At 36.5% G+C, this 19,963-nt stretch overlaps 1 pseudogene; it reads right to left on the bottom strand.

Moving 5' to 3' along the window:
- Positions 1-7,738: 7,738 nt before the first annotated feature.
- The window catches only part of LOC121482948, a 79,929-nt pseudogene continuing 67,704 nt past the window's right edge, over positions 7,739-19,963 (bottom strand).

Below are 19,963 nucleotides of genomic sequence, written 5' to 3'. Positions count from 1 at the left end.
TATGTCTTCTTGAAGAATTGAACCTTTTATCATTATGTAATGTCCTTCTTTATTCGTGATAACTTTCTTTGCTTTAATATCTACTCCATCTGGAACCAACATAACTACTATTCCATTTTTTGTCATTAGTGTCAGTATGTTTTTCCATGCATTTAGTTTTAACCTATATGTGTCTATATTTAAAATGCATTTCTTGTAGGAAACATACAGTTGGGTCTTGATTTTTTGTTGTTGCTGTTGTTTTACCTACTCTGAACAATTCCTAATTGGTGCAATTAGACAACTGTAGTTGAAAATGATTGATACAGTTTCTTTAGTATCTACCATATTCACTCCTTTTTTTTCTATTTGCTGCCCTTTTACTCTATTCCAATTTTTGTTTCAATCATTTTCTGCCTTTTGTTGTTTTTTTTTAGTTTTTTTATATGATTCCATTTTATCCCCTTTGTGTATCAGTTACATTTCCTTTGTAACTATTTTTTAGCATCTGTCATAGTGTGCAATACACATTTACAATTAACCTAAGTCTGTTTTCAAACAACCCCATATCATTTCCTGGGTATTGTACCTCATAATAACAAAATAATCCTAATTCCTCCCTTCCACTCTTTGTATCATTGCTTTCATTTATTTCACTTATATGTACGTATACATAAGCATATACATATGTGCATGTGATATGTCAAAAACATATACATATGAGTATGTTTACATAATGGAATACATTGTTAGTATTATCAAACTTTACCTGTTGGATCAATTAACAATAAAAAATGTTTTTATTCAGGGCCCCTGGGTGGCTCAGAGGTTGAGCATCTGCCTTTAGCTCACGTTGTGATCCTGGGATCAAGTCTCGCTTTGGGCTGCCTGCAGAGAGCCTGCTTCTCCCTATGCCTATGTCTCTGCCTCTCTCTCTCTCTCTCTGTCTCATGAATAAACAAAGTCTTTGGAAAAAAAGTTTTTATTCATTTTCACTTATTTCTTTGATGCTCTTCCTGAACTTTATGTAGGTTCAATTTTCCAACCTTTATCATTTTCCCTCACTAAATAACAATATTTCTTTCAAGGAAGGTCTACTAGCAAAAAATTCCCTCAAGTTTTGTTTGCCCAAGATCTTTATTTCTCCTTCACTTTTGAAGAATAAATTCATAGGGTACAGAATTCTAGGTTCTATTTTTTCTCTAATAACTTTATTTCACTGTACACTTTCTCACTTGCATGTTTCCTGAGAAGTAAAATGTGTCTTACCTTTGTTCTTCTGTAAGTATAGTGTTTTTTCCCTGTGAATTATTTCCAGGTTTTCTAGCTCTGGTTTTTCTATAATTTAAAAAGAATATGCCTCAGTACGGTTGGGTTTTTTGTTTTGATTTTGGCACTTATCCTACACATGGTGTTTGCTGAGCTTCCTAGATCTGTGGTGACATTAATTTGGGAGAAATTTTTAGTCATTATTACTTCAGGTATGAGTTATTTTATACTCTACTTTTTCAGTCTTTTGTTCGCCTTCCTTTCTGTTTACAAAAATTTTTTGATATGTCTCTTGGCTCAGAAACTCTTTCCTCAGTTGGGTCCAGTCTACAAACAAGCCCATCACAGGCATTCTTCATTTTTGTTATAGCATTTTTTATATTTAGTATTTCTTTTTGTTCTTTCTTAGGATTTCCACATTTCTGCTTATATTACTCATTTCTTCTTGAATGTTACTTCACCTATTAGAGCCCTTGGTATACTAATCAGTTGTTTTAAATTCTAGTTCTGACAATTCCAAAATCCCTGGTATCTTTGGTACTGATACTTGCCCTGTGTCTTCAAATTCATTTTTCCCCTTGTAGGTAAGCCTCATTTTTTCATGACAGCTGTAAACAGGTCTTTAGTGATATGATGATGAAGTGTGAGGGAAGGAGAAACATTTTATAGTCCTGCAATTAAATATCAATCTTTTAGTGAGTCTATGTCTCTGAACTTCTCTGACTCCACAAGTTTCTGTTTTATTCTTGTTCCAGTAGATGAGGCGACATGGCAATAAAGAGCTGTAGTTGGGTATTTCTCTTCCCCACATAACTTACGCTCTGTTTATACAGTTTCTTCTGAGGTCAGTCCTTGTGAAGAACAGAGTACTCTAGCTTATTTCAAAATGGTTCCCTTTCCTTTCCCTCTGACAGAAGTGTGAAAGTATTTGTCTCCAGTATGTAGCTCTGGAGGTAATTCTCACAATATTCTGGGGGTCTATGACTGAACCCCCTGGAGTTTTTAACTCCCACATTTGTCCTCACTAAGCTTCCAGCAATTCATCAATTACAGTTAGGTTCTCCTATCCTGACACTGGTTCCTGCAGTGGTTTCTCCTCATCTCTGCTCTAGTAAGTCATGACTCCTTATATTCCCTTTTCCCTCCAAACTCGAGAGCAACAATTTGTCCTGTGTCGTCTTCTCCTCTATTACAGATCCAAGAAGTATTGTTAACTTTTCAGTCTGTTCAAGTTTTTACTTATTTTTAGGATAGACTGACATCTTCCAAAACTGAAACCCTCACTACTTCTAAAATCTATCAGTGATTGGTCACAGCAAAACAATTATTGAGTTTATGTATAAAAAACAAAACATGAAAAACAATAAAATAAAATAAAAACAAAAAACAAACAAAAAAAAAAAACATGTAGCTATGTTGCATCCTTGCCTCAGTGATGAACCCAATGACATCTTTCAAAATACACAATCAAAAAACAGAAAAGACTGAGAGATGAAAGTGCAGTAATAAATATTACTAGATGGGAAATTTGAATTTAATGCAAACATAGTTATAACTGGCTAACAATGGGAATGTTCACATTATCATAATATGAGAATTCTACATAAGCACCTGTAGAAACTTATCAATATAAATGAGAATTGTAATTGTGCTGAAAAGAATGAAGACATCCAATAGAGAGTGACATCAGCAAAAAAAAAAATTATATTAAAGAGAATTTCAGAAATACATGACATTGAAAGCATAAAAGATGAAATGTTGGAAGGAAATCTAAATTTAGAAAGGGAGGCCAATTTAGCCAACTATAGTATAAGATACTCCTTACTATAAGTTTAACAAGAAAGCACTATTGAAACATGACAATTTTTAATGAAATAAAATACTCCTAATTTTAAATGATTCTAATGTTTATACTTTATTGCATGCAATAAAGTAAACATTACTTTAAACGTTTTCATTATCCTATACATTTATAGTTGACAATAAGAATTTTTAGTATTTTGACACAATTTTTCAGGTTACAGAACAATTATTATTTTTCAATTAATAAACATTGATTTGCAATGGTTTCAGCTAGCAGTCATTTTTACAGTCCCATAATATTCTGCAAATCAAGACTTACTTGTATTTCATGGGTTGGGGGGGACAGTTACTATAAATTAAATTTTGATTTTCAAATATACATGGCTAGTATTTAGAAATACACTATATACTTTTGATTGCTTTTTCCTGCCTTAGGGAACTGCATAGAACTTCCAGTGCTAAGCGGAATAGTAATAGTAAAATCTGAAATACTTGCTCACTTTCTGTTCCTAGAAAGGTCTTTAATAATTAATATAATAATCCATGTTTACAAGATTACATTTATCACATTAATAAAGTTGCCTTCTTTTCCAAATTTGCTAACACTTTTTATAAGGAATGGGTTTAAATAATGTCAAATGCTTTTCTTTTTGCATCTATTGAGATATGTTTTCCTCTTCAGTTTGCGGGTATGATGATTTGACTTCCAAATATTGACTTACTCTTTCGATTCTGAACCAGACCAAATGTTATCATGTATTAACCTGAATACAATTTGCTAATACTTAATAGAGAATTTTTATTTCTATGTTCTTGAGTAATATGATTCTACAGTCTCTATTTGTGATACTTTTCTGTGATTTTGGTATCAGGGTAATGCCGGCCACATAAAATGAAGTTGAAATATAACTTTCTCTTATGCTTCATGAAAAAGATATTGAAAATTGCTATTACATCATCCTTAGATATTCAGATCCACCAATGAAACAATTATGGTTAGGAATTTTCTTTGTTGGAAAGTACGTAGCTCAATTTAATTTTCTAACAGTGACAGAAATAGTCATGTTTGTTTCCTGTAGAGTGAATTCTGGTAAGCTTCCTTTTTTTATTAAATAAGATTTTATTTATTTATTCATGAGAGACACAGAGGGGGAGAGAGGTAGAGACACAGGCAAACATCCGGCTCCATGCAGGAAGCCTGATGCGGGACTTGATCCTGGGACTCTGGGATCATGTCCTGAGCCAAAGGCAGACGCTCAACTGCTGAGCCACCCAGGTGTCCCAAGCTTCTGATAGTTTTCAAAAAGGGTTCATTTCATGTCATATTTTGTGCCGCAGAATTATTCATATTTACACCTTACTATTTAAAATTCTGCAAGGTCCACACTGACAGCCTCTCTTTAATTCCTATTATTTGTTCATTGAGAATTTTTTTTCCCTTGATGAACAAACACACACACATACGCAGCAACAAATTTATCAATACTACTCATACCTCTATAAGGAAGAAGCTTTTGGCTTAAGTGATTTTTTTTTCAGTGTTTGTTTCCAATTTCATTGATTTCTGCTAATATCTTCTTATATGCTCTGGGTTTTGGTTCCTCCTCTCTTTTTCGGTTTTCTTAAAGCAGAAGCTAGATTAATGGATGGAGATATTTCTAATTTTACTAACATAAATATTAAATGCTGTAGGTTTCCCACTGAAGAACTGCTTTAGATGGCATCACAAATAGTTTGATATATTAGACTTTCATTCCTGAGGCTTCCTTTGTGTACTGATTTTAGAAATCTGCAATTTAGCTAATATTTGGAGGTTTTCCAAATATTTGTTATATATTTCTTATTTAAATCTGTTATGGTTACAGAACATATCTCAAATTATGCCAACTATTTATAATTTGTTGATTTGTTTATAGCCCCAAATAGAGTCTATCTTGTCTAGGGTCTATGTGCATGAGAAAAGAATGTATTATACTGTTTTCAGTACATTATTCTAACATAACAGGTCAAACACTGAAAATTTTTTTCTAGTCCGTCAAATACTGATAAGCAATATAGATTCTACAAGTATAACTATAGATTTGTCTGTGTTTTCCTTCAGCTCTATCAGTTTTACTTCATGTATTTAGGATTACTTTTATTAGGTACATGTACATCTGTGGTTACTGTCTACTCTGTTCATTTATCATTAGGAAATAACATCCCTCTTTAACATTAGTAATACCCCTTTATCCTGAAGTCTGTTTTATCTGATATAGCCACTCAGACATTTTTTGAAATTAAAGTGTAGTTGATAGTGTTCTGTTAGTTGGAAGTGGACAAAATAGTTATTTAACAATTCTATATATTACCCTGCGCTCAACATGATAAATGTAATTACCACCTGTCACCATGCCATATTACAGTATCATGGACTATATTCCCTATGCTGTATTTTTTTCATCCCTGTGACTTTATTTTATAACTTGGGAGTCTGTAACCTTTAATCCCCTTTGCATATATCACCCATCCCCACCAACCTCCCCTCTGGCGAACCACCAGTTAGTTCTCTGTATTTATGATTCTTGCAAGATTTTTTTGTTGTTGTTCATTTGTTTTGCTTTTAAGATTCTATACATAAGTGAAATCATATTGGAAATTGTCTTTGACTGACTTATTTCACTGAGAGTAACACCCTCTAGGTCCACCCATGTTGTCACAAATGGCAAGATCTCATTCTTCTTTATGGCTAATATTCCGTGTGTGTGTGTGTGTAAATAAATATATATACATTTATACCAACCTTTGTCCATTCACCTATTGAGACATTTGGGTTGCCTCCGTAACTTGGCTATTGTAAATAATGCTACACTAAAATGAGGGGTGCATAGAACTTTCGGAGTTAGTGTTTCTGTTTCCTTTAGTAAATACCCAGTTGTGGGATTATGGGCTCATATGGTATTTCTATTTTTTTGAGGAGCCTCCATACTATTTTCCCCAGTGGCTGTACTTTATATTCCTAACCAACAGTGCACAAGGGTTCCCTATTTTCCACATCCTCATCAAAACTTGTCTTTTTGATATTAGCCATTCTGACTGAAGTTAGGTGGTATCTCATTGTGGCTTTGATTTGCATTTCCCTTATCATTAGTGATGTTGAACATACTCTCATGCATCATGTCTTATCTGTATGTCTTCTTTGGAAGAAAAATCTATTCAGATCCTCTGCCCACTTTTTAATGGATTGTTTTCTGGTGCTGAGTTGTACAGAGCTTTATATATTTTGGATATTAACTGTTCTTCAGATACATCACTTGCAAATATTTTCTCCCACTGAGTAGATTGCCTTCTTATTTCATGGATAGTTTCCTTTGCTGTGCCTAAGTTTTTTATTTTGATGTAGTTTCAACAGTTTATTTTTGCTTTTATTTCCCTTGCCTTAGGAGACATATCTAGAAAAATGTTGAAATGCTGATGTCTAAGAGATTACTTCCTATGTTTTATTCTAGGAGTTTTATGGTTTCAGGACTCACACTTAGGTCTTTAATCCACTGTGATTTTATTTTTGTATATGGTATAAGAAAGTGGCCCAGTTTCTAGACAGCTACATATAAAAGAATGAAACCTGGCTAGGATGCTGGGGCTTACTGAGGTAGCAGGCCAGTGAGAGTGCCAAGGCCCTGCTACTGTCTGCACTACCAAAGTGGAAGGAAATATAAACAGTAGTGCTCCATCAGTGCTTCAAACCCTGGAGAGAATTCCAGCAGGCCACCTACCATGTGGTAGAAGACTGGTTCCTTTATATTCCAGTTGCCTCTTTCAAATACAGTTTTTCTGTGGCCCAGGACAGATGAATCTGCTCCTGGTCCCTCAGTACTATCCTTCCCTACTGCAGTTGTAAGCATCCGGGGTGGGTTTATGTTCACTACGATGTGTCTCCAATTATTCTCTATGTTGTCTCTTTCTGTCCTTTGTTGTACAGAAGCTGTTTAGCCCTCAGTTCTTTTTCAGGAGGAATTATTCTATATGTAAGTATAGATCTGGTGTATAAAGGAGGTGAGCTCAGCATTACCCTGTGTCACCATCTTGAACCTCCCCAAACCATTTTTGATAGGTGTTTGCATGCTCTATAAAGTTCTAATCTCTTGCCTTTAAGATATCTATGTTAGGATACTGAAATAGGGTATCCTGTAGATAGCATACAGTTGGGTTATAATTTTTTAATCAAATATGACAGGCTCTAAGGTTTGCTTGATCATTTACATTTAATCTAATTACAGATATGTTTGGATGTAGGTCTACCACACTATGATATTTTGATTGTCTCTTTGTTTTATAATTCTTTAAATGTTTTAAATATACTCTGTGTGTGTTTGTGTGACTTTTAGATTATACCTCTTTGCAGAATTTTATTAATAATTTAGAGATTTTTTTAAACTTTATTTTTTTTCTCATTAAACTTGTTTTAATGGGTCTCAAAATTCTGTGACAGATTTTTGGTCAAGTTGTTTCCATTAGAAAGTATAGATTTTAAAAACTAATAACTTAAAACTGGCACACACGCACAAAAAAGCACAAAGGATCTACAAAACATTCTCCTTTCCTTCTGAAGGTTTTATGATGCATTGTTATAATTAACCAGTCTTTTACTATTCAACTTAAATGGCCAATTGACACAACAGTTCTGAGACCGTTCCTCCTCCACTGATAAAGACTGGGGTGGCAGGTATTGGGGATAATATTCATTTAGCCTTCTGAGCTTTCTGGGCAGACTTGGTGACTTTGCCAGCTCCAGCTGCCTTGTTGTCCACTGCTTTGATGACACCCACAGCAATCGTCTGTCTCATGTTATGAACAGCAAAATGGCCCAGAGAGGATAGTCAGAGAAGCTGTCAACACACATAGGTTTGCCAGGAACCGTATCAACAATGGCAGCATCCCCAGATTTCAAGAACTTGGGACCATCTTCCAGCTTTTTTCCAGAACGACGATCTATCTTCTCCTTCAGCTCAGCAAACTTGCAAGCAATGTGAACTGTGTGACAATCCAGCACAGGTGCATATCCAGCACTGATTTGGCGTGGATGGTTCAGGATAATCACCTGAGCCGTGAAGCCAGCTGCTTCCATTGGTGGGTCACTTTTGCTGTCACCAGCCACACTGCCACGACAAACATTTTTGACAGATACATTCTTGACGTTGAAGCCCACATTGTCCCCAGGAAGAGCCTCACTCAAAGCTTCAGGGTCCATTTCAACAGAGTTTACTCAGTTGTAACACTGGAGCAAAGGTGACCACCATGCCAGGCTTAAGAACACCAGTCTCCACTTGGCCCACTGGGACAGTACCAATACCACCAATTTCGTAGACATCCTGGAGAGACAGATGCAAGGGCTTATCAGTTGGACGAATTGGTGAAAGAATGCAATACAGAACTTCCACTGGCATTCCCATCTTTACAGGTGACCTTCCATCCCTTGAGCCAAGACATGTTAGCACTTGGCTCCAGCATGTTGTCATCATTCCAACCAGAAATTGGCACAAATGCTACTGTGTCAGGGTTGCAGCCGATTTTCCTAATGTAGGTGCTAACTTCCTTAACGATTTTTTCATATCTCTTCTGGCTGTAGGGTGGTTCAGTGGAATCCATTTTGTTAACACCAACAATCAGTTGTTTTATACCCAGTATGTAAGCCAGAAGGGCATGCTCACGAGTCTGCCATTCTTGGAGATACCTGCTTCAAATTCACCAACACCAGCAGCAACAATCAGGACAGCACAGTCAGCCTGAGATGTGCCTGTAATCATGTTTCTGATAAAGTCCCTGTGTCCTGGGGCATCAATGATGGTCATATAATACTTGCTGGTCTCGATTTTCCACAGGGAGATATCAATGGTGATACCACGTTCACATTCAGCTTTCAGTTTATCCAAGACCCAGGCATACTTGAAGGAGCCTCTTCCCATCTCAGCAGTCTCCTCAAATTTTTCGATAGTTCTTTTGTCGATTCCACCACATCTGTAGATCAGATGGCCAGTAGTGGTAGACTTGCCCGAATCTACATGTCCAATGATGACGATGTTGATGTGAGTCTTTTCCTTTCCCATTTTGGTTTAGGTTTAGCAGTGGTTTTCACAACACCTGTGTTCTGGCGGCAAACCAGATGCAAAAAAGGATTCTTTAAAACTTTAATTAAAAATAATATAATCTTTGTCAGTCTCTTCACAAATGGTGTTTGGAAAATTGGACAACCACATGTAGAAAATGAAACGACCATTTTCTTACACCATACACAAAAATGAACTCAAATGGATGAAAGACCTAACTATGAGATGGGAATCCATCAAAATCCTAGAGGAGAACACAGGCAGCAACCTCTTCGACCTTGGCTGCCACAACTTCTTATTAGACACATGTCCAGAGGCAAAAGAAATAAAAGCAATAACGAACTATTGGGAATTGGTCAAGATAAAAAATCTTTTGTGCAGCAAAGGAAACAGTGGACAAAATAAAAAGACAACCGCCAGGAGAAGAAGATATTTGCAAATATCCTATTATATAAAGGGCTAGTATTCAAGATCAATAACTAATCAAAGTCAACACCGAAAAAACAAATAATCCAGGCAAGAAATGGGAAGACATGAACAGACATTTCTCCAAAGAAGACGTACAAATGGCTAACAGACACATGAAAAAATATTTAACATCACTTGTCATCAGGGAAATATAAACCAAAACCACAATGAGCTATATGCCTATTAGAATGGCCAAAATCAAAAAGACAAAAAAGGATGTAAAGAAAAAGGAAGCCTCGTGTTTATGATGGGAATGTCAACTGGTATAGCCACTGTGGAAAACAGTATGGAGAGTCCTCAAAAATTTGAATACAGAAATATTGTATGATCCAATTAATTCCACTCCTGGGTATCTGCCCAAAGAAAATGAAAACACAAATTCAAAGAATTATACGCACCCCTATATTTACTGCAGTATTATTTACAATAGTCAAGATATGGAGGCAACTCAAGTGTCCACCAACAGATGAATACATAAGGAAGGTAAGATATATATGTATGTATAATGAAATATTACCTGGCCATAAAAAGGATGAGATTTTGACATGTGCAACACATGGATGAACCTACACTAAGTAAAATTTGACTAAGAAAGACAAATACCCTATGACTTCACTCATATGTAGAATCTAAAAAACAGGGGCAGCCCGGGTGGCTCAGTGGTTTAGCACCGTCTCCAGCCCAGGATGTGATCCTGGAGACCCGGGATCAAGTCCCACGTCAGGTTCCCTGCATGGAGCCTGCTTCTCCCTCTGCCTGTGTCTCTGCCTCTCTTTCTCTTTGTGTCTCTCATGAATAAATAAATAATAAAATCTTTAAAAAGAAAAAGAATCTAAAAATCAAAACAAATGAATAAACAAAAAAAACAGATTGCCCTATAAAAACAGGATGGTTGCGATAATGGTGGGGAGTGACATAGGCAAAATGGGTGAAGGAGAGTGAAAGATACAGGCTTCTAATTATAGAATGAGTAAGTCATGAGAATAAAAACTAGACCAAAGGGAATATAGTCAATGACAGAAACAATAAACAAAACTAAAAGTCAGCCTACAGAATGGAAGAAGATATTTGCAAATGACATGTCTGATAATGGGTTAATATCTAAAATATATAAAGAATTTATTAAACTCAAAAAACATATAATCCGGTTAAGAAACGGGCAGAAGACATGAATAGACACTTTTCCAAATAAGACTTCCAGATGGCTAGCAGACACATGAAAAGATGGTCAACATTACTCATCATCAGGGAAATACAAATCAAAACCACGATGACATACCACCTCACACCTGTCAGAACGGCTAAAATTAACAACATACAAAACAACAGGTGTTGGTGAGGATGCAGAGAAAGAGAAATCCTCCTGCACTGTTGGCAGGAATGCAAACTGGTACAGCGACTCTGGAAATCAGTATGGAGGTTCCCCAAAAAGTTAAAAATAGAACAAACAGATGAACATATGGTGGGGGGGGAGAAAAAACCCTAAGAGTCTCTTAACAATACAGAACTGAGGGGAGATGGAGGGAGATGGGTGGGAGAGGGGTGAGAAGAGTAATACATATTAAGGAGGGCACTTGTTATGATGAGCACTGGGTGTTGTACGTTAAGTGATGAGTTAATGAATTCTACTCCTGAAACCAATATTGTACTGCATGCTAACAAGAATTTTAAAAACTAAAAATTAAAAAAATAAAGGAATATAGTCAATGACATTGTAATAGCACTGTATGGTGAGAGATGGTATCTATACTTGTAGTGAGCACAGCATAATGTTTAGAGTTGTTCAATTACTATGTTGTACACCTGAAACTAATGTAACACTGTGTGTGAACTATATTCAAAAAAATTAAAAATAAAAAAAAAATTAAAGGCTCCAATCAATTTTATTTCTTTACTAGCAATAAAATATCCAAAAATGAATTAAGAGAACTCCATTCTGAGTAACATCAAAAATAATAAAACATTTAAGAATAAATTTCACAAAAGAAAAAACAATTTACATATTGAACACTACAAAAAATATGGAAACCTTATGTTCCTGCACTGGAAGATGCAATATTATTATAAAGACAACACTCAACAAATTGATCTATAAAGTCAATGAAATCCATGCTGAAATGCCAGCAGGCTTTTTTTTTGTATTAAATAAATATGGGAAAGTGCCTGGGTGCCTCAGTTGGTTGGGCATCTGCCTTTGGCTCAGGTCATGATCCCGGGTCCTGGGCTCAGGCTCTGCATCAGGCTCCCTGCTTGGTGAGGAGCCTACTTTTCCCTTTGCCCCTCCCCCTGTTCATGATCTCTCTCACATAAATAAATAAAATCTTTTTGTTGTTGTTGTTCAATATTTTATTTATTTATTCATGAGAGAGACACAGAGAAAGAGAGGCAGAGACTCAGGCAGAGGGAGAAGCAGGCTCCATGCAGGGAGCCCGACGTGGGACTCGATCCCAGGTCTCCAGGATCACACCCTGGGCTGAAGGCGGTGCTAAACCGCTGAGCCACCCAGGCTGCCCATAAATAGATAAAATTTAAAAAAAAACAAAAAACAAAAAACGGCGAGGCACCTGGGCCACTCAGTGGTTGAGCATCTGCCTTTGGCTCAGGTCATGATCCTTAAGTCCTGGGATTGAATCCTGCATCAGGCTCCCCAGAGGGAGTCTGCTTCTACCGCTGACTATGCCTCTATCTTTGTGTCTCTGAAGAGTAAATAAAATCTTTAAAAAAAAAAAAAAAAAAAAAAAGGCAAGCTGATCAGAAGTGCAAGGCACACAGAATAGCCAAAACACTTTCAAATTTTTTAATAAACAATGTAGTGAGTCTTTTGTTACTATATTTTAAAACTTACTTTAAACCTACAATAATCAAGATAATATAAAATTGATGAAAGAATAGCTACAGAAAATAACTGATAAACTGGACTTCATCAAAATAAAAAAAAATTTAGTGCTTCAGATAGACACTCTAGAAAATGAAAAGACCAGTTACATAGTGACAAGAGTATCTGTAAATCATATTTCTGATAAAGGACTTGTGTTCAAAATACATATGTATATGTATTTATACATATATACATATATATCAAAATATATACGTATATATAAAGCAATTTTACAATGTATTAAAAAAAATTAGAAATGGAAAAAGGATTTAAATGATATTCCACCAAAATCGTATGAATGAGCAATAAGCAAATGAAAAGATGCTCAATCTCATTAGAGCTTAATTAAGTAAATGTAAAATAAAACCATAACGAAATACAACTTCACACTAACTAAATTGGCTATAATCAAAAAGACAGACAACAGCAAATGATGATGAAGGTGTGGAGAAATGTTAACCCTCACATACTGCAGTTGGTAATGTAAAATAGTACAGCCGCTTTGGAAAACAATTTGGCAGTTTCTTTAAGAGATAACTGAATATTTACCCTATGACCCAGCTATTCCATTCAAGAAAAATAGAAACATAAAAGGACATGTACATAAATTTTCATAGCAACGTTTATTAATAATAGCCAAAGGAAATAAAAGGAATATAAGTCAAATTTCTGTAGTGTTGAATTATGAAACAAAAATGTGGTATATCTATAATATTTAGCTCTAAAAATATATATACTAAAAAAATAAAAATAAAAAAATATATACTAATACATGCTACCACAAGGATAAACGTCAAAAAAATTTAATAAGTGAAAGAGGTCAAAATATCATGAATATTCTGTAATTTCATTTATATGAATTATCAAAGAAAGGCTAATTTTTACAGAGATCAATAGTAACACAGGACTAAGGATGGGAATAGGACTGACTATAAATGAGCTTGATGGAATTTTTGGAAATAATACACTGTCCTAAAACTGGATTGTGGTGACAGCTGCACACTATACAAATTTACTAAATGAATAAGTGCATTGTGCACAAAAAAATGAATAAATCTATTATTTTAGCTCAGTAACACTTAAAAAGAACCAAACTGAAATTCTTTTTTTTTTTTCCCAAACTGAAATTCTTAACTAAGAATGCAGTATCTATGCTAAAAAGAGTTCACTTGAGGGGGCACCTGGGTGGCTCAGTTGGTTAAGTGTCTGACTCTTAGTTTCAGGTCAGGTCATGATCTCATGGGTCATGAAACTGAGCCCCATGTCAGCTTCATGCTCGGCAGGGAATCTATTTGAGGATTCTCTCCCTCTCCCTCTGCTTCTCCCCCCTACTTGTATGCTCATGCTCTCTCTCAAACAAACAAACAAACAAATAAATCCTTTTAAAAAACTCACTTGAGATCTTAAATAGGAGAATGGAGATAAGAAAAGAATGTCAATAAATTTGAAGACAGATCAACAGAAATTACCCACTCTAAGCAACAGAACAACAAAAAGAATCAAACAAAACAGAATCTAAGAACCTAGGAGGCAATATTGAAATGTCTAACGTACAAGTCATCAGAGTGCCAGAATGAGAAAAAAAATTATACTGAAAAAAATGTTTGTAGGAATATTACCAGAAAACTCACCTTCAGCCGTCAAACTGCTAAAAAACAAAACTAAAAAGCTTTGAAAGCAGCTACAAAAAGCAACATAGTTCAGATGGATTATCAACAATTGAAACTACCACAAACTTCTCATCAAAAACCATGGAAAACAGAAATGGTAGAAAAATATCTTTAAAGTGTTGAAAGAAGAGGGGCGCCTGGGTGGCTAAGTCAGTTGAGCATCGGACTCTTGATTTCAGATCATGGTCTCAGGATTGTGGGATTAAGCCCCAAGTGAGGCTCCAGCCTCAGTGAGGAGTCTGCTGGAGATTCTCTCCCTCTGCTTCTCCCTCTGCCCCTTCCCACATAGTCTCTCTCTCTAAAATAAATAAATAAATAGATAGATAGATCTTTATAAAATAATAAAAATTAAAAACCAAAGTGCTGAAGGAAGAAAAAACATCATCTAACACTTTTTTATCCAGTGAAAAAGTTCTTCAGGAATGAAGATGAATTAACACATTCTTAGATTAAAAAAATGAAGAGAATTTGTTGTAAATGAAGTCGAGATGAAATAATAGTTCTTTACTCTGAAGGTGAATGATACCCAGGGGAAGCTAACATCCTTAGAAATGAAGAACAAAACTGGTAAATGACTGAATAAATATAAAAGGTCATTTTTCTCCTGCAAAGGCCTTTAATATACATAAGACTCTTAAAAGGAGAAACCATAACACAGTCTGGTGGGCCTTCAAAATATATAAATATAAAACACATGGCAACTATTAAAAAAATCATTTAAAAAAGTATGGCTTTTTTTTTTTTTTTAAAAAGTATGGCTTTTAAAAAAAAGTGGTAAAACATTAAATCTATATAAACTGTTAGGTGATTACTAGGTATGTTTATTGTAATCCCTAATGCAACAAATTTAAATGTTATAACCAAAAAATTTAAAAGAACATTAAAATTGAATACTAAAAATATTTAATAATACAAAAGAAAAAATAAAAAACAGAAACAATAACAAAGACAACACAGCTCAGACATGTAGAAAGCTACAAATAGCATCATTACATCTCATTACATCCCTTAAGAAAAGGGCTTGACCAACTGCAAATTACAGATTTTATTAACCATATAAGTAAAGTCATAGAGCAAAAAATTATATAGAAATTTAAAGAAAGATAGATACCTACAGTGAAAAACAGAATCTGAGCGTTTGATCACTGGAACAAATGCCACAAAAAGTGGCAAGAAAGAAGGAAGGTATAACTAAAAATTATACTGCTAAGTGCCAAGTGTAGGCTATCAAGAGAATGACAAGCCCTTGGTGGGGGTGGCGTTTCAAAAAACAGGTAGTTTTTACAAACAGGTGGCCACAGGGAAGATCACAGAGAAAGATTCCCTTGGTGCTATTTGGGGGAGGGGAGCAGCAAGTAATGCCAAAATTCTGCCCATATGGATCCTTCCTATCTCTCTTACCAAAAAAAAAAAAAAAAGTTCTTAAACCAAAAGGAAGATCATTAAAACCTGTACTCTGAAGCACTGAGTAGAGGAATAGAGGGAATCCAAAATTATTACCAGGCCCATCTTCCCTAAGGAATAAAAGCACAATGTGGGGACACAGTGGTGAAAACCAACTATATCTGGGTAAGGGGTGAAAAAAACAATGAAAGCTTTAGTCCTGGGAGAGGAACCGAAATACATTTTGGCAGTAGCATTATACTTGAAGGTGCAAGAAGACTTGTAAAGGCCATGCCCCTAAACACAGATTCACATTGCCTGCTTAAAACTGAGTCTTAATCCAAACATTAAAAAAAAAAATCGTCCCCTTTTCTACTCCCAAACATATGCTGACAAGCACTGAGTGAAATAAGAAGAATACAGAGGAAAGCTGAAGACAGACCTTCTCTGGGGAGCAGTGCAAAGGGAGAAACCCAAAACCACACAGGGACACAACAATAAAATATCATTACATGGTTCCAAGTTTCTGCTGCAGAGAGAAACCATAGTAACAAACTCTAAAACCAGCCCAATTCTGACTAGTTTGACATAAAACTCTACATGAATAGCCTAGAAAAAGGAAAGGTGTAATTTTCTCAAAGAATAACACATATTTACGTCAGGAGGAGGGGGAAGATGGCAGAGTAGGACCCTGAGCTCACCCTATTCCATGTTTACAACTAGATATCATCCTCATCCAAACCAATAAATCAGAGAACCCAAAGACTAACAAAACTCCACTGGTAAATCGAGAGAAGAAGCTGCATCTGAAAGCTTAGGAAGGTCAGAAAGGCACTGAGAGGCTGCCCACAGAAGAGGAGGGAGCTGCATGTATGTAGAGAGGGCAAAGAAATGGACTCTAACACCAGGGAGCTCACACAAGGAAGAATCCCATGTTTGGCTTTAAAAAACAGATGGGCTGAAAAAAAAAAAAAGAAAAAAAAAAAACAGATGGGCTGGTGCAGATGAGTCAGGAGAGGTAATATCAAAGATGGTATTGGGCCAAATCCATTACAGTACTACATGGTTCCAGATATGAATGATGAACGGGAAAGGAGAAGATGGTGATGATGACAAAGGACTGGAAAATACTGATGAAGGGATGCCTGGGGGACTCAGTCGGTTGAGTGTCACCTCTTGGTTTCACCTCGGGACCTCGGGATCATGAGATGATGTTCCTCATCTAGCCAGGAGTCTGCTTGAGGATTTCTCTCTCTCTCTCCCCTCCCCCTGCTTACTTGCTTTCTCCCCAATAAATAAATCCTTAAAAAAAAAAAAAGATAATGATGAAGAAGGAGATGAGAATGAAAGTGAAGAGGATGAGGGAGCAGAGGAAGGTCAGGAGGATGAAGATGATAACTAATAGAACACTAATGTATTCCAACCTTCCTTTTTTAAATTTTCTACAGTCCTTGGGAGCAAGTTACAGTCTTCATTTTCCTCCTCTTGTGCTCATTCACTGTTTTTGAAGTTACTTTTCTCTCCTTTTTTAACATGGTTCTGAACTTAAGTTGGGAGGAAATACCCTCAGCAGAATACAATGAGAAAAGAATCTCTACCACTTTCCTTTCCAAATTCATTTTTATCCCTTCCGTTCTCAACAAAAACATTATGAAATCAACTACTGTGCTCTGTCAGAAAAAAGGAAAACCTGCTGGAGAATTGCTAGGCCCCTGTATAGTAGTGAACAGAATTCTAGCTTTTTTCCTCCAATCTCTGTATATTGGGCTCAGAAATTACACTGCGTCTCTATGTGAATATAGACAGTTAAGATTTGCCAAGATGTATCTCTCTACTTTCTCTTATTTAAAAAAAGAATTTTAAAAATGGGATTACAGAAGATTAACAAAGGGTGGATTTGAGATGCCTGGGTAAGTTAAGTGGGCGTTTTGACAACATGGCTTCTATTATGACACGTTTAATTTTGATGTTTAATGGTTATCCTTACAGTTTAAGATGACACTTTTAAAATTATATTCTCTACTTATGACTAGAGCCCTGTGCCACTCCATAAATCAACAGAACCTATAGGATCTTACTTGAAATTGACATTCTCTATGACAATTTTGTTCCTATTTATTTTTAAATTTTCTTTGTGTTTCGCTTGAAAGGAAAGATGCTGTTTTAAATGTTAAAAGTGTACAAGTTGCTTTGTTCCAATAAAACTAACTACATACAGACATACATATATACATACCAAAAGGGCTGAATTCCGTCAGTGTGTAAAATCAGTAGGTCTTGGGAGCCTGTAACTTTAAAAGTGGGCTGATGCAGCACTGGGTAAACCACAAAGGCTAGCTATAGCTGGATCACTGGCCTTAAAGAGACAGCAGCCTGCATGGAAAGGAAACATAAAAACGGAAGTTTATACAACACCAGGGGCAAATCTGTTCATTCTGATTTCAGAGTATGTTGAAGGACTTCTCCAAAAACAAGGGAGTGAGGAAGTGCCATTTTCTTCCCCTGACCCCCAGCATGAACACAGAGCTACCCGTGGATGGCAGGGCTGCTCAGCTACACAGACACTTTAACCTAACCTGCTAGCAGTACACCCTGCCCAAGATGTCTCCTGAAGACTCCCCCACTTCCATCCTGCTAGCTTCAGCCCTGGCCTCAGGGAAAATCTTCTTAAACCCCTGAATTCGCCCCACCCAGCCAACAGGGTGCACAGCTGCAGTTGTGAGTCATACCCACCCACCACACTTTGTCCAGCCAATGTGTCCCCAGCCACCATCATGCACCACACCCACCTGCATGTTCCCCTGGCCACTGAATTTAACCCCTAGCTGCCACAGAGCTTCAGGAGATCCAGCACAGAACTAATGGCCAGTTCAAATTTTGCTAACACCACCCCCCTGCTCCCAAGTCCCCTGGTGGGCATGCCTCCTCAAGCTGGCCTGCCTAGGTCCCACTACCACCCAAAGAGCAAGTAAAACCCACAAAAGGCAGGTAAAGAGTCACTGCAGACAACTGCACTGAAAGGAAAAGTGACTCAGACACAACATTAGGGCGTAAACACACACAGGATACTCTCCTAAAGTGCCAGATTCTGGGGAACAGGGAACACTGCACTACAGGGCACTCTAGGACCTCTTCTTCATAAAGTCACTACTTTCAAATGTAAAAGACACAGCTGACTTTTTAAAAAAGATTTTATTTATTTATGAGAGAGAAAGAGAGAGAGAGAGAGAGGCAGAGACACAAGCAAAGGGAGGAGCAGGCTCCATGCAGGAAGTGACGTGGGACTCAATCCTGGGACTCCAGGATCACCCCCAGGCTGAAGGCAGATGCTAAACCGCTGAGCCACCTGGGCTGGCCGCTGACTTTCTTAACACAGAGAAACAGAAACAGAAAAGCAGGCAAAATGAGGAGACAGAGAAATTTATCCCAAAGGAAAGAACAGGACAAGACCAAAACAAGAGATCTAAGCAAAACAGAAGGAAAATGACAGACAACTTAAAGCAATGATCACGAGGATAGTCACCGGACTTGAGGAGTAGAAAACATGAATGAGACCCTTAACACAGAGATAAGGAATAACATAGCAGAGATAAAGGGCTTTATATGAAATGAGAAACATACATGTAGAATGAATAGCAGAATCAAAGAAACAGAGGAATGAATTAGTGACCTAGAAGACAGAGAAATGCAAACTAATCAAGCTGAACAAAAGGGAAAGAAAATAATTATGCCAAATGAGAACTTAGGAAACTCAGTAACTCCATCAAATATAAGAGCTTTCATATTATAAGAGTCCTACAAAAGGAAGAGAGACAAAAAGGGGCAGATAAAAAAATTATAGCTGAAAATTTCCATTATCTGGAAGAAAACAGATATCCAGATTCAGGAGGCAGAAAACACCCATCAAAATCAACAAAATTAGACCTACACCAAGACATATATACGTAACAAAACATAATTAAATTTGCAAAATATAGAGACAACGAAAAAATTTTTAAAGCATCAAGACAAAAGAAGTCATTAACTTACAAGGGAAAATCCATACAGATAGATTTTCAACAGAAACTTTTTAAAAATATTTTTATTTAATTATTCATGAGAGACACAGAAAGAGAGAGGCAGAGACACAGGCAGAGGGAGAAGCAGGCTCCATGCAGGGAGCCCAATGTGGGACTCGATCCTGGAACTCCAGGATCACGAGCTGAGCTGAAGGCAAATGCACTCAACTGCTGAGCGACCCAGGCATCACTCAACAGAAACTTTCAAACCAGAACAGAGTGGTATGATTATTCAAAATGGTGAATGAGAAAAATCTTCAGCAAGAACACTCCTTCCAGCAAGGTTATCATACACAATAGGAAACAGTTTCCTAGACAAACAAAAATTAAAGGAGTTCATGACCAATGAACCAGTCCTGCAAGAAATAT

The sequence above is a fragment of the Vulpes lagopus genome, chromosome X, assembly GCF_018345385.1.
Source record: "Vulpes lagopus strain Blue_001 chromosome X, ASM1834538v1, whole genome shotgun sequence".
Lineage (NCBI taxonomy): Eukaryota > Metazoa > Chordata > Mammalia > Carnivora > Canidae > Vulpes > Vulpes lagopus.
Note: the sequence above shows the minus strand (reverse complement) of the source record. Positions and strands in the feature narration are given on the sequence as shown.